A 14,270-nucleotide genomic window follows, 5' to 3' on the forward strand; every position below is an offset into this window, starting at 1 on the left:
GCTAGGTAGAAAGGATATCCAATACCACCAAAACTGGCCAGTAAGACTAAAACTTGTAATAAAAGGTGTGAAAGTAAAAGGTACCTTATTGTTGTCTTGTTGTGTGTATGAGAGTGAGCCACAAGCAAAGTCAGCCTCAACTTCCTGGGCAGGTGGGAAGGGGGCAGTGGAAGTGTGTGTGTGACCTTCAAACCAGGCTTGTGTCCCCTGGGCGGGTGGGGGCTGTGACCAAAGTGTGTGTGAGTGTGACCTGCAAACGAGACTAGTGCTCCCCAGATGTGTGAGGGAGCCATAGCTGTAAGAGTGTGAGTGACACGCAGGCAGCCTTACAGGTGAATGTGCACCAGAGGCAACCAGAGATACTGAGACCTGTGGGCCAACCCCAAGGTGAGGGGAGGGCTATAGAGACCCGTGATTTTCTAGCAATAAGTTTGTGTCTTAAAGGTGTGAAGGAATGTGTGAAAGTGAATGAGAAATGAGAGAGTGAATATAGAAGAGTTAAAATAGAGGTAATGTAGATTGTGCATTACAAGTTTTACCACATCTCCTTAGAGGGAAGTGTATTGTGTAGAAGAATGGTGTAAAGAAAAAAAAAAAAAAAAAGAGATAAAGTGTAAGGAGTGGAAAGAAGTATTTAAACTGTAAGTGAAAGTAACAAACAGAAGCAAGAGATAAATAAATAAGATCTTGAAAAATAGAACAGAAAACCAGTGAATTAAATACACAGAAAAATAAGAGAATAAAGTACTTTGGGAGTTAAGTTAGCTGAGAAATACAACTCCTTGCAAAATACAGAGTATGTAGAAGTTGATGAGAGAAACATACAAGCTATGGAAAAAGAGAAATTACTGATAACATTAAACAGAGAAGCTGAGTTTTGATAAAATCATTAAATAGCAGACCAATAATACCTGTGTTTGAAAGCCCTTTTCAGGTACTCTTACTAATTCGACTGTGAAGACCAAAAAGAAAAAGGTTGGAGTCACATCACTCTCACCCCCTGGCTGGACCAGGATTCAAACCCAGTTTTTTTCCGTCTGGCATTCTGGCATTGGACCGGACTGCACCCCATTCTCCCTCTGGCATTGGACCGGACTCCACCCCTTTCTTCTTCTGGCATTGGGCCAGACTCCCAGTTTTCCCCTCTGGCATTGGGCCAGAGTCCACACCACTCACCTCCGGGCACTGGATAAGGATTCATCCACATCACAAGTTAATTCACCTGAGTATACTGTGATTTAAAGTTGACTCTCAGGAGGAAGAGTCAAAAAGACTGAACTGTATGGGAAAAATTGGTATCAGAGTTCTAATATTGCTTAAAATGTTTCAAAACTGTTCTATGTAAACTAGGTTGGTAAAAGGTTTAAGGCTGTAAATAAGTAATTCTGATTTAAGTTCCCCAATATATATTTCTAAAGACTCCAGGTTAATCCTCTACAGAACACTCCCCTGGGGGGGGGGAAACTAAAAATTTGTAGGGAACCGACCAAGAGAGGTTTAACCAGAGAAGCGGGTAGAAGGGACTCTAAAGAGCTTAGAAGCTTCTGCTCAGTAAAAAAATTCCCCAAGAGGCAAGGCCGGGTGGGCAGGCTGTGCAAGATGACCCATACCGGACTCTTGGGAAGGGTAGTAATGCTAGCTCTAACTGCTGGTGTTGCTCTAGGAAGCCCAGCTGAGCTGTGCAGTGAGTGCTACCAACCCCACTATGAGAAGGAAGTGAGCTCCTTGTCGAGAGTCCACATCAGTTCTAACCCTGATTGTGTTAACCCCTCCCAATTGGTCCTTTATCAGAAAAATAAGAGAGTGTATTGGATAGCCCAGAATACTGCCACTTTTAGGCAGCCACTCCTAGGAGAGTGCCCTATAGAAGAAGCCTGGTTTTGCTTTGAATGTGATGCTGCTGAAACAAGCTCAGCAGATCTAGTAAAATGCCAAAAAAATGGTGAAAATGGTAAGAAAAAATTGTTTGTTACAAGTATTTATGTGAGTGTACTGGAAAAGAGATAAACCCCTTTTGGAACACATTTCAGGGGAGCTCTAAACCCCTAAGTTTGATCTCATCTGGCAACTGCATTGCTAGAGTGATAAAACCAATTTTCTTATTACCCAAAGAAACTGGATCAAGTTCGGGAGTTCCGATATATAACGATTTGGGAGAAATTAAACAAAACCGGGAAAGTGAAATAGAAATTGGGAAAATCCAAAATTGTAAAAGCCAAGTTCGGATCCCAATATCTGTGTTGAACAAAATCATCCGGCTCCAGGCAGTATTAAAAATAAAGAATTCAATTATTAAGAACATTTCAAACGAAATAAAAAGATTAGCATGTGTAAATAATCAAGATCAAACTCCTACACTTGATCCCAGTGGGTGGGAGAACTTGGAGATTTTCAGAAAAGATGTATGGGAAAAGGTAGTTTTTCTCACTGTGTGTGTACTTAGAGGATTGCTCTTTTTACTATGCTTATTTATCTGTTTTAGTAAAACAGTATTTGCTGCGCAGACCAACCTGAAGAAACCAAGAAAAGTAACAAGGTTAAGTAACCATGATTACCAATGTGCACAAGAGATTTATAGTAGATTCAAAACAAACAATTGTGAGTTGATGCAAGCTTAAGAATTTAAGCTCGATCAAAGAAAAAGAGGGGGGAGTGTTATGAACAAAAATTCGGTTAATATTTTTTTGTGAGAAAGAGTTACAAAAAAGCAGCCAGATCTCTGTCCCTGCCAGGGTTCTTAGTGCTTTGTTATTGTAATCACGGGTCGTTGAGGCTTATCTCCTCTTTTGTATTAGTAAAAGCCCTGGCTGGGTGGGGTGATGGCCCTTCCCCAAGGCTGTGCTCTCTTCCAGCATAGGGAAGACACCTGAGAGGGTGGGGGGAGTTATGCAAAGTGACTCCAAAGACCAGCATGCTTTGAGACCTCGACTCCAAAATGCAGAGAGAAAACCCCAAAAACAACTAGCCAAATAAGAATTGAGAGACTAAAGTTATGTCCAGACGTGAAGACCCAAGTGCTGAGCCTGCAGAGATGTGGAGCCCCTGAGCAGAGAGTCGTCCTGACACCGGGACCGGGCAGGACAGAACCAGGGAAACCAACATCTGACGGGGACATCACGCCCTAAAGGCTCCCACGAGGACTGGATCCCCCAGCTCTGCCCCTAGTGGACAGAGCTGCGCATGTCCTCCTCCTCTGAGTCGCCCTGGGAGACGCGACGGGGACTGCAGCCCTGCCAAGCTGCCCAATCCTGAGCTGATCACTTTTAATACAGGCAGTAAAAAGGAGAAGAAGTCTCCTGGCCCTGTTTATTTCATTAAATATAGTTTTATAAAAAAATGCTAAAAAAGAAGCTACACTATGTAAGATACTTTTTTTTAAAGAAAGGACTCACAGCAAGATAGCAGCCACAGGACACATATATCTGTCAGAGAAAAAGAATTCATTGCCCTCTTATCAGAAGAAACGAACTTCTTCCCTCCTCGAAGGCACTGTTAGGATTCAGAGGTAGAAGTTGATGATGAGTGGACAGAATCCTTTATTTGAATGGAATTTATGCATCATGTATGAAGTGTATGAATATGCAACAGGGTATTGTTTTTAAGGGTTAATCCTATGATAACAGGTGTCCTCTTTTGAGCTTGTGCTGCCTGGACAAGAGAGTAGCACAAAGAAAAAGGTACCCAGACATCCGTAACTCTTTGTTTCTATTGTCTCATATTGTCCTAATTAAAATTGTGCAAACTATCATTACTCTAATTGTATTACTATCTATATAACCATTTTATTAGACTTTAAAATTTTAAAAACAAGTGATTGGTGTTTTTCACAGGGGTATAACCTACAGGGTTGTTTAGAGGATAGGGCCAGGGGGCTCCAGGGCAGAGGAAGGGACATGTTGGTCTCAGGAAGGGCTGGAGGGTGCTGGGCTGCTGCTGGGGTCTATGGAAGAACTCAGGAATGGGCTGGGATGGGACAGAGGAAGATCAAAAAGGGGATGAGGGCAGCTCAGGGATTCACATGGGGAGAGGAGGTGGCAGTGGGGTCTACACTGGGAGAATAGCAGGTTTCGTCTTAGATGGCTGTTCCGGGGTCCTCTTCTCAGAACTCTTGACAGGGCTGCCCAGGCCCTCCGGATGTGAGGTGCTGCCGCCTTTAAACTGCTGTCCAGAGGTGGAACTGTGGAGAGAGGAGGTGGCTGAGGCCCCAGCTGCCAGTGGCACACAGGAAGCCTCCTGCACAGCAGGGCCTAGAGCTGGCAAGGCTCCCCAGCACGGCTGGAGCTGCTGGCACAGCTCGGCCCAGCTGCACAGCTGTCCCTCAAGGCCCCGGCGAGCAGGGCATGGCTCTGGGCAGGCTCCCTGGGCAGGAGCGGGCCGCAGAGCGCCTCTGCCTTTCAAGGGCAATCTCGTCCCTGCTCTTTCTCCTCCCCACTGTGCTTTGCCTCTGCCCTGTGCCCCTGGGGCTGCTCTGGGCCAGGCAGCCTCAGTGGGAGCCAGCACTGGCTGCAGCCGCAGCGGGCCCCCCAGGACAAGGCCCAGCAATGAGGAGGCCAATGAAAGCTCTGGGCAGCAGCAGAACCCTCAGCAGAGTTCTTTGGACAATCATGGACTGGCCACACCTACACTGCAGCCTTACTGGTAATGTTTCCTGTCTGCAGTAGACTTTCAAAAGAAGCTGTTTGAGGGGGAGAGTAACAAAACACTCACCCGTTTCTCTTCCAGGAATACCAGATTCCAAAGCAGCACAACATGAAGACAAGCTCCAAAAGAAGTAGGCCTGCCAGTAACCCCAGCCAGCAGCCTGTTCCCTGACAGAAACCCCCTCCAGGGCCCTTCTGGGAATCAGGAGCATGCACAGTGGTTCCAGCTGCACCTGTGGGAGCAATGGGGAGCGTCAGCCCATGCCGTGCTGTGCTGCACTGCTGAGCTGGCAGCACGGTGGATGCGGGCAGGACGTTCTCTGTTTCCCCCAGAGCTGGAGCCTGCAGGCACCTTGCCGCCCCTTGGCACAGGCTGTGCCACCCAACAAAGCCCAGCAGGCCGGGAGGAGAGCCCGGGGGGAGCACAGCTGCTGGGGCAGCCCCTGCTTGGAGGGACATGGGCCAAACCCATCCCTGAGCAGCCACTGCCAGCCCTGGCCCTCCCTGCCCCGTGACAGCTCCCCCAACCCCAGGGCACTGAGTCAGGCCCTGTCAGGACCCAGTGCAGCCCCTGCCCAGTCGGGAGCCAAGGCCAGCTCGGGCCCTGGGCTTGCGGCAGGGCTCCCGCTCAGGGCTGCTCCTGTGCCTTGGGCCTCTGGGCACTCAGGGCCAGCTCCGGAGCAGCTGCAGTGGGAGAGATATTGGTGCACGAGTCCCCTTTCCCCGGGGCTGCGAACGAGCTCCAAAGGCACCTCCAGCTTTGGCTGCTGCCGGGCCATGCAAGGGCAGACCCTGCGGGAAGAGCTGCTGCCATACAGCCCTGCCAAGGGCTGAGCCTGGCACAGCAATTACCTTCTGTGCTTTCACCTGTGCTTGGCATCACATTTGTTCCTGCAGTAGAGCCTGACACCAACCCACTGCTTGCTCCACGTTGTGGCTCCTTTTGCACAGGTTTTTGGTCCATCACTTGAAAAAGAAAGAGGCACAGCTGGATCAGATGGCAACATTCCCCATTGGGGAGGTGACATCGGCAGGAGGTAACACTTGTAAATGTCAGTGTAAAGATTAGGAAAATGCCAATGCTGTTGGGGCTGGGCCAGAACATTCCCTCCTCCAAATTGCTGTGCCTCCTGATCTGCTCAGAGACAGGGATGTTGCAGGGGATCTGAGGCCCGTGGTGCGGTTTGGGCTGTCTGTCAGCTGATGCCCAATGCCTTCCTGCAGAGGCTGGGGAGAAGCTGCAGCCAGGCCAGGCTGGGAAACAGCCCTGCAGGGCGTGGAAGCAGCAGCGGGGCAGCGAGGCTGCCATGGATCCCTTCCCGCTGTGCCGGGCACGGCATGTCCAGATGTGCAGCCAAAGCCCCCGGCTGCTGAGCCCCAGGACAAGGCTGAGGGAATGCACCCACCTTGTCCTGCCTGTGCCCCATTCAGTGTTTGTCTCAGGAATTCATTTGAGTCAAGAGACGTTTTGGCTGCACTATCATGGGTCTTTCCTTTTGGAGGACCTTAGCAGAAAGTAGTTCCAGTTCCCATGAATGGATGCCACAAAAGCAGAGCTCAGCCTGTGGGGTCAACAGGGACACACTACTCACCCCTGCGATGGGAGCTGGGTTGGTGCCAAGAATCCAGCCGAGCTGAAGGAGAAGTCCTCCCTGCAGACACATCTGTAACACATCAGCCACAGAAGCTTCTGCCATCTCTGCTCAGCTGCACGGGCACTACTGAGCCCCAGGAGCAGTGAGGGGATCGCACAGGGTGAAGGGCACACACATGCATGGCTCTGTCCTGGCACCTGCAGTGATGCCCCCCTGGCCGAGCTTTGGGCTCTGAGCTGGCAGCTCTCCCAGGGGAAAGGCCTTGACCTACCCTCACCATCTCCCTGAGGCTCAGTCCTGGAAGTGGTTTGTGAAGCCAGATCCCTGTCAGCAGCAGGTTCAGCTGCAAAGAAAGGCAGGACAGAACAGCTCCCATGGCACTGTAGGAGATCCTCAGGCTGCAGGCAAGGCTCAGCCCCGGGGCACAGCCCTGGGCCTGGTCCCTGCCCGCTCTGCTCTTCTCTGTGACTGCACAGAGCACACAGAAGGACACATGGCCATTGTACACAGGAGGAGGATGGACAGCTAAATGCTCCTTCCTCCCACTGACAGCCATCCTGTGGGATCACTCAGGGCTCCAGAAAGAACAGGGCAAGAATTCCAGATTCCTTCAACCATGAGATTATGTTAAGGGAAATGGAAGGCGAGTGAGCTCTTGTCACATAGACACTGATTATTGTCTCAGGAAAGGCACACTGAGAACTTGCCTCCAGCATCTTCCAGGAATTTCAAGCCATTTTCCAGCAGGGCTTCCAGATAGTCCATGTTACGATTCCAGTCTAGAACAGAGCACAGATCAGAACCATTTCCATGCTGTGCTGAGATCCCCATCTGTCTCTGGGAAATGGGCACTGCAAGGGGCTTGGTTAAGGCCATGGAAGCCAGATGTGAATGGATAAGGCCAAACTGCACAGGGGCCTGGGGAACTCTGGGCTGGCTCCTGGTAACTCTCCACAATCTTTGCAGGTTCTGGGCAATGTCCCTGGTGGGGTGGCTGGAGTAGCCCAAGGCCCTGGGGCTCTCTCCCTCACACACAGAGAGGAAATCCTCCCTAAAGCCCAGAGGGAAACTGCAGCAGGCTGTGCCACAGCTATCCCTGCCTCCCTCTGTGCCTCCTGCTCTCCTTCTGCTGGGACACTGCCCAGTCCTCAAGGGCACATAGCCAGGCCCTGTCAGGACCCACTGGAGCCTTGCTCTCCCCCTCTTCCCTTTCCCCACCATGGGCACCCTGTGCAGCCGCTCCCAGGTTTCGGGACGTGTCTCCCACGGAGGGGGCCCAGCAGGACAGCTCAGTAGCCGAGTGCCCTGAGCCTGCTCGGGAACAACTCCTCTGGGCTGTGCCCGTCTTCTCCAGGCTGTGCCCGCAGTGCCAAGCAGCAGAGAGGGCAGCTCAAGCCTCAGCAGGGCTCAGGCCCAGAGGCACAGCAATTACCTCCTGTGGCTGTGCCTGGCATCGTCTCCCTTCCTGCAGAAAAGGCTGGCACAGAATCTCTGCTTCCTGTGGGAAACGCCACCTTCAGCACAGCCTCTGCATCCACTTCTGGAGAAAGGAAAAGGAACACTGGATCAGATGGGGCTGTTTCCCATCGGCAAGGGCGCAGCTATGGAGGCAATGCTTCTCAAAGACATGGATAAGAATCAGGAAAAGGCCCAGGCTCTTGGGATTGGTCCAGAGCACTCCCTTGTACAAACAACTGTGCGCCTCCTGATCTGCTCAGAGACAAGGAAATTGCAGGGGATGTCAGGGTGTGCATGGCCTGTGGTGCTGTTTGGACTCCCTGTCAGCTGATGGCCAATGCCTTCCTGCAGAGGCTGGGGAGAAGCTGCAGCCAGGCCAGGCTGGGAAAACAGCTCTGCTAGGAGTGGAAGCAGCAGCGGGGCAAGCGGGGCTGCCACGGATCCCTTCCCACTGTACCGGGCACGGCGTGTCCAGATGTGCAGCCACGGCCCCCGGCTGCTGAGCCCCAGGACAAGGCTGAGGGAATGCACCCACCTTGTCCTCCCTGAAGCTCTTCCTTCAGCAGTTGCCACATGACTTCAAATGGCTTCTGGAATTTCTTGTCTGTTGTGTGTTTGGGCTTTACTGTTGGAGGATCTTGACAGAAAGTAGTTCCATTTCCCATGAATGGATGCCACAAATGCAGAGCTCAGCCTGTGGGGCCAGCAGGGACACAGTACTCACCCCGGTGATGGGAGCTGGTTTGGTGCTCACTATCCAGCCCAGGAGTTGGTGAAGTTGTCGCTGCAGTCACATCTGTAACTGAACAGCCACAGAAGCTTCTGTCACCTGGTTCTTGCCAGGTTGTCAATGATTACGCCTTGGTGGGACGGTGAGAACGCACCTGCAGAACCCTCAGTGGGCTTCACAATTTCAAACCTCCAGGTTAATGGAGAAGCCTTCCCAGTATCCCAGTCTGGAAGCAAACAAAGATGAGAACTGTTTCCTTTTGTGCCAAGACTGGGTCTGGCCCTGGGCTGGTGGCAGGGCTCCCGCTCTAGGCTGCTCCTGTGCCTTGGGCCTCTGGGCACTCAGGGCCAGCTCTGGAGCAGCTGCAGCGGGAGGGACGTTGGTGCACGAGTCCCCTTTCCCCGGGGCTGTGAACGAGCTCCAGAGGCACCTCCAGCTTTGGCTGCTGCCGGGCCTGTGCAGGGCAGGCCCTGGGGAAGAGCTGCTGCCACACAGCCCTGCCAAGGGCTGAGCCTGGCACAGCAATTACCTTCTGTGCCTGTGCCTGTGTCTGGCATCTCCTCCTTTCCTGTGGCAGGGGCTGGCAACAAAGAGCGACTGCTTCCTTCAGGAAATGCTGCTTTCCACAGAACCTCTATGTCCATCTCTTGAGAAAGGAATGGAAACAGCTACATCAGAGGGAACTGTTCGCTATTTGGGTGCTGGCATATATAGGAGGCAATATTTGTTAAAGACCAGGAAAACAGTCAAGTTTTTGGGGCTGGGTCAGATCAAGCCCTGCTGCAAACCACCTCCTTTTCCTAATCTGGAGACCAGGATATTGTGGGGAATTTCAGGGCCTGTTGATGTTTGTTCGGCCTGTCAGCTGATGCCCAATGCCTTCCTGCAGAGGCTGGGGAGAAGCTGCAGCCAGGCCAGGCTGGGAAACAGCCCTGCAGGGCATGGAAGCAGCAGCAGGGCAGCGAGGCTGCCATGGATCCCTTCCTGCTGTGCCGGGTTCGGCATGTTCCGATGTGTAGCCAAAGCCCCCAGCTGCTGAGCCCCAGGACAAGGCTGAGGGAAATGGTCTCACCATTCCCTTTGTGCAGTTCCTCCACTATTTGTTTCAAGACGTTGTTTGACTCAAGAGATTTCGTCTCACCTCTAGGTTTGTTCTTCCCTCTCGGAGGACCTTAAGAGAAAGTGGTTCCATTTCCCATGAATGGATACCACAAAAGCAGGGCTCAGCCTGTGGGGTAAGCAGGGACACACTACTCACCGGTATAATGGGTGCTGGGCTTGCGTGCAGGAACCAGAAAAGGAGCAGCAAAAGTCCTCCCTGCAGAAGGACCTGTAACTCGACAGCCACATAAGTTTCTGTCACCTGGTCCTGCCAGGTTGTCAATGGTTACTGCTTGGTGGGACAGTGAGAACATACCTGCAGGAGGCTCTAAGGGCTTCAAAGCTTTAATCAGCCAATCTAACAGAGAAGCCTTCCCAGCAACCTCATCTAGAACAGAGCAGAGAGGACAACATTTTCCAGGGCGTGCTGGGATCCCATTCTGCCCCTGGGAAATGAGCTAGGTGGGGGTCGGATAATGTCATGGGAGCCAGACATGAATTGATGTGGCCAAAGCTGCACAGGGAACTGGGGAGCTCAGGGCAGGCTCCTGGTCACTCTCTACCCACTTAGCAGGTCCTTTGCAACATCTCTGGAAGGGGCAATGGGAGTAACCCAGGGCCCTGGGGGCTCCCACTTACACACAGAGGAAATACTCACTAAAACCCTGAGGAAAACTGCAGCAGGCAGTGCCACAGCTATCCCTGCATCCCTCTGTGCCTCCTGCCCACCTTCTGCTGGGACACTGCCCAGTCCTCGAGGGCAGATGGCCGGGCCCTGTCAGGACCCACTGGAGCCTTGCTCTCCCCCTTTGCCCTTTTCCCACCATGTTCACCCTGTGCAGCCGCTCCCAGGTTTCGGGACATGTCTCCCACGGAGGGGGCCCAGTAGGACAGCTCAGTAGCCGAGTGCCCTGAGCCTGCTCGGGAACAACTCCTCTGGGCTGTGCCCGTCTTGTCCAGGCTGTGCCCGCAGTGCCAAGCAGCAGAGAGGGCAGCTCAAGCCTCAGCAGGGCTCAGGCCCAGAGGCACAGCAATTACCTCCTGTGGCTGTGCCTGGCATCACCTCCCTTCCTGCAGCAGAGGCTGGCACAGAATCTCTGCTTCCTCCAGGGAACTCAGCTTTCAGCACAGGGACTCCTTTCATTTCTGAAGAATGGAAAAGAGACCGCTGGATCAGATGGAAGCATTCCTCATTGGGAATGGGGAAGATGACAGCTTCAGGCAGGAATAGTTGTGAAAGTCATGTATAAGGATCAGAAAACACCCTGGATTTTGGGACTGTCCCAGACTGGTCCCTTCTCCAAACAGCCCCTACACCTCATGTGCCCTGTGGAGACAGGGAAATTGCGGGGGATCTCAGGGTGTGCATGGCCTGTGGTGTATCCCAGGTTCCCTGCTGGGCTAATTTGCAGTTTTGGTGCAATTGGTGCAGTTTTGGCTAATTGGTGCAGTTTTGGCGGCCTGTCAGCTGATGCCCAATGCCTTCCTGCAGAGGCTGGGGAGAAGCTGCAGCCAGGCCAGACTGTGAAACAGCCCTGCAGAGCGTGGAAGCAGCAGCGAGGCAGCGAGGCTGCCATGGATCCCTTCCTGCTGTGCCGGGCACGACATGTCCAGATGTGCAGCCAAAGCCACCGGCTGCTGGGCCCCAGGACAAGGCTGAGGGAAATGGTCTCACCATTCCCTTTGTGCAGTTCCTCCACTATTTGTTTCAAGATGTCCTTTGACTTAAGCAATTTCTTCTCACCTCTAGGTTTGTTCTTCCCTCTCGGAGGACCTTAAGAGAAAGTGGTTCCATTTCCCATGAATGGATACCACAAAAGCAGGGCTCAGCCTGTGGGGTAAGCAGGGACACACTACTCACCGGTGTAATGGGTGCTGGGCTTGCGTGCAGGAACCAGAAAAGGAGCAGCAAAAGTCCTCCCTGCAGAAGGACCTGTAACTCGACAGCCACATAAGTTTCTGTCGCCTGGTCCTGCCAGGTTGTCAATGGTTACTGCTTGGTGGGACAGTGAGAACATACCTGCAGGAGGCTCTAAGGGCTTCAAAGCTTTAATCAGCCAATCTAACAGAGAAGCCTTCCCAGCAACCTCATCTAGAATAGAGCATTGATAAGAACATTTTCCAGGACGTGCTGGGATCCCCTTCTTCCTCTGGGAAATGCGCTCTGCAAGGCGGTCGGGTAAGGCCATGGAAGCCAGGTGTGAATCGACATGGCCAAAGCTGCACAGGGCCCTGGGGAGCTCTGGGAACGCTCCTGGACAATCTCCACCCTCTTTCCCTCCCATCTGCAACATCAATGGAGAGGAAACAGGGGCAGCCCAAGGCCCTGGAGGTTCCCACTCACACACAGAGGAAGTCCTCACTAAAGCCCTGGGGAAAACTGCAGCAGGCAGTGCCACAGCTATCCCTGCATCCCTCTGTGCCTCCTGCCCACCTTCTGCTGGGACACTGCCCAGTCCTCGAGGGCAGATGGCCGGGCCCTGTCAGGACCCACTGGAGCCTTGCTCTCCCCCTTGCCCTTTCCCCACCATGTTCACCCTGTGCAGCCGCTCCCAGGTTTCGGGACATGTCTCCCACGGAGGGGGCCCAGCAGGACAGCTCAGTAGCCGAGTGCCCTGAGCCTGCTCGGGAACAACTCCTCTGGGCTGTGCCCGTCTTGTCCAGGCTGTGCCCGCAGTGCCAAGCAGCAGAGAGGGCAGCTCAAGCCTCAGCAGGGCTCAGGCCCAGAGGCACAGCAATTACCTCCTGTGGCTGTGCCTGGCATCGCCTCCCTTCCTGCAGCAGAGGCTGGCACAGAATCTCTGCTTCCTCCAGGGAACTCAGCTTTCAGCACAGGGACTCCTTTCATTTCTGAAGAATGGAAAAGAGACCGCTGGATCAGATGGAAGCATTCCTCATTGGGAATGGGGAAAATGACAGCTTCAGGTGGCAATAGTTGTGAAAGTCATGTATAAGGATCAGAAAACACCCTGGATTTTGAGACTGTCCCAGACTGGTCCCTTCTCCAAACCGCCCCTACCTCTGATGTGCTCAGAGACAGGGAAATTGCAGGGGATTCTCAGGCCTGTGGTGCAGTTTGGGCTGCCTGTCAGCTGATGCCCAATGCCTTCCTGCAGAGGCTGGGGAGAAGCTGCAGCCAGGCCAGGCTGGGAAACAGCCCTGCAGGGCGTGGAAGCAGCAGCGGGGCAGCGAGGCTGCCATGGATCCCTTCCCGCTGTGCCAGGCACGGCGTGTCCAGATGTGCAGCCAAAGCCATCAGCTGCTGAGCCCCAGGACACGGCTGAGGGAATGCACCCATCTTGACTTCTCTGAAGTATTCCCTTCAGCATTTGCTTCACATGTTTCGATGATTGCAGGAATGTCTTGTCTGTTGTGTGTTTGATCTTCCCTGTCGGGGGTCCTTGGCGCACAATATTTCCATTTCCCATGAATGGATGCCACAAAAGCAGGGCTCAGGCTGTGGGTTCAGCAGGGACACACTACTCACCCCTGCGACGGGATCCTGGCTTCTGTGTAGGAATGATAACAGGGACAGGAAAAGGCCTCTCTGCAGACACATCTGTAACACATCAGCCACAGAAGCTTCTGCCATCTCTGCTCAGCTGCATGGGCACCACTGAGCCTCAGGAGCGCTGAGGGGATTGCACAGGGTGAAGGGCACACACATGCATGGCTCTGTCCTGGCACCTGCAGTGATGCCCCCCTGGCCGAGCTTTGGGCTCTGAGCTGGCAGCTCTCCCAGGGGAAAGGCCTTGACCTACCCTCACCATCTCCCTGAGGCTCAATCCTTAACGTGGGTTGGGAAGCCAGATCAACTTCACCAACAGGTTCAGCTGCAAAGAAAGACAGGACAGAACAGCACCCATGGCACTGTAGGAGATCCTCAGGCTGCAGGCAAGGCTCAGCCCCGGGGCACAGCCCTGGGCCTGGCCCCTCCTCGTTCTACTCTTCTCTGTGACTGCACAGAGCACACAGAAGGACACATAGCCATTGCACATGGGAGGAGGATGGACAGCTAAATGCTCCTTCCTCCCACTGACAGTGATCCTATGGGATCACTCAGGGCTCCAGAAAGGAGCAGGGCAAGAATTCCAGATTCCTTCAACCATGAGATTATGTTAAGGGAAATGGAAGGCAAGTGAGCTCTTGCCACATCGACAGTGATTATTGTCTCTGGAAAGGCACACTGTAAACTTGCCTCCAGCATCTTCCAGGAATTTCCACCCACTTTCCAGCAGGGCATCCAAATAATCCATGTTATGATTCCAGTCTAGAACAGAGCACAGATCAGAACCATTTCTGCGTTGTGTTGGGATCCCCTTCTGCCTCTGGGAATTGGGCACTGCCAGGGGGTTGGTTAAGGCTATGGGAGCCAGATGTGAATGGATAAGGCCAAACTGCACAGGGGCCTGGGGAGCTCTGGGCTGGCTCCTGGTCGCTCTGCACCCTCTTTGCAGACCTTGTGACACATCCCTGGAGAGGAAACTGGAGCTGCCCAGGGCCATGGGATCTCTCTCCCTCCCCCAGAGGAAACCCTCCCTAAAGGCCTGGGGAAAACCATCCCCAGAGCTTCTCGGGGAGCTGGGAGCACTGTGCCGGGAAAGGGGAGCCAGGCTGCCGGCTCACCTGCTCGCTGCACTTGCAGCGGAGCAGCCTGGGCAGCCCTGGCAGGCAGGGCCATGGCCAGGAGGAGCAGTAGGAAGAGGCGCAGAGCAAGGGCCATGGTGCCTTGCCCTCTGCCAGTCC

The sequence above is a fragment of the Zonotrichia albicollis genome, chromosome 23 (genome assembly GCF_047830755.1).
Source record: "Zonotrichia albicollis isolate bZonAlb1 chromosome 23, bZonAlb1.hap1, whole genome shotgun sequence".
In the NCBI taxonomy this organism is placed as follows: Eukaryota; Metazoa; Chordata; class Aves; order Passeriformes; family Passerellidae; genus Zonotrichia; species Zonotrichia albicollis.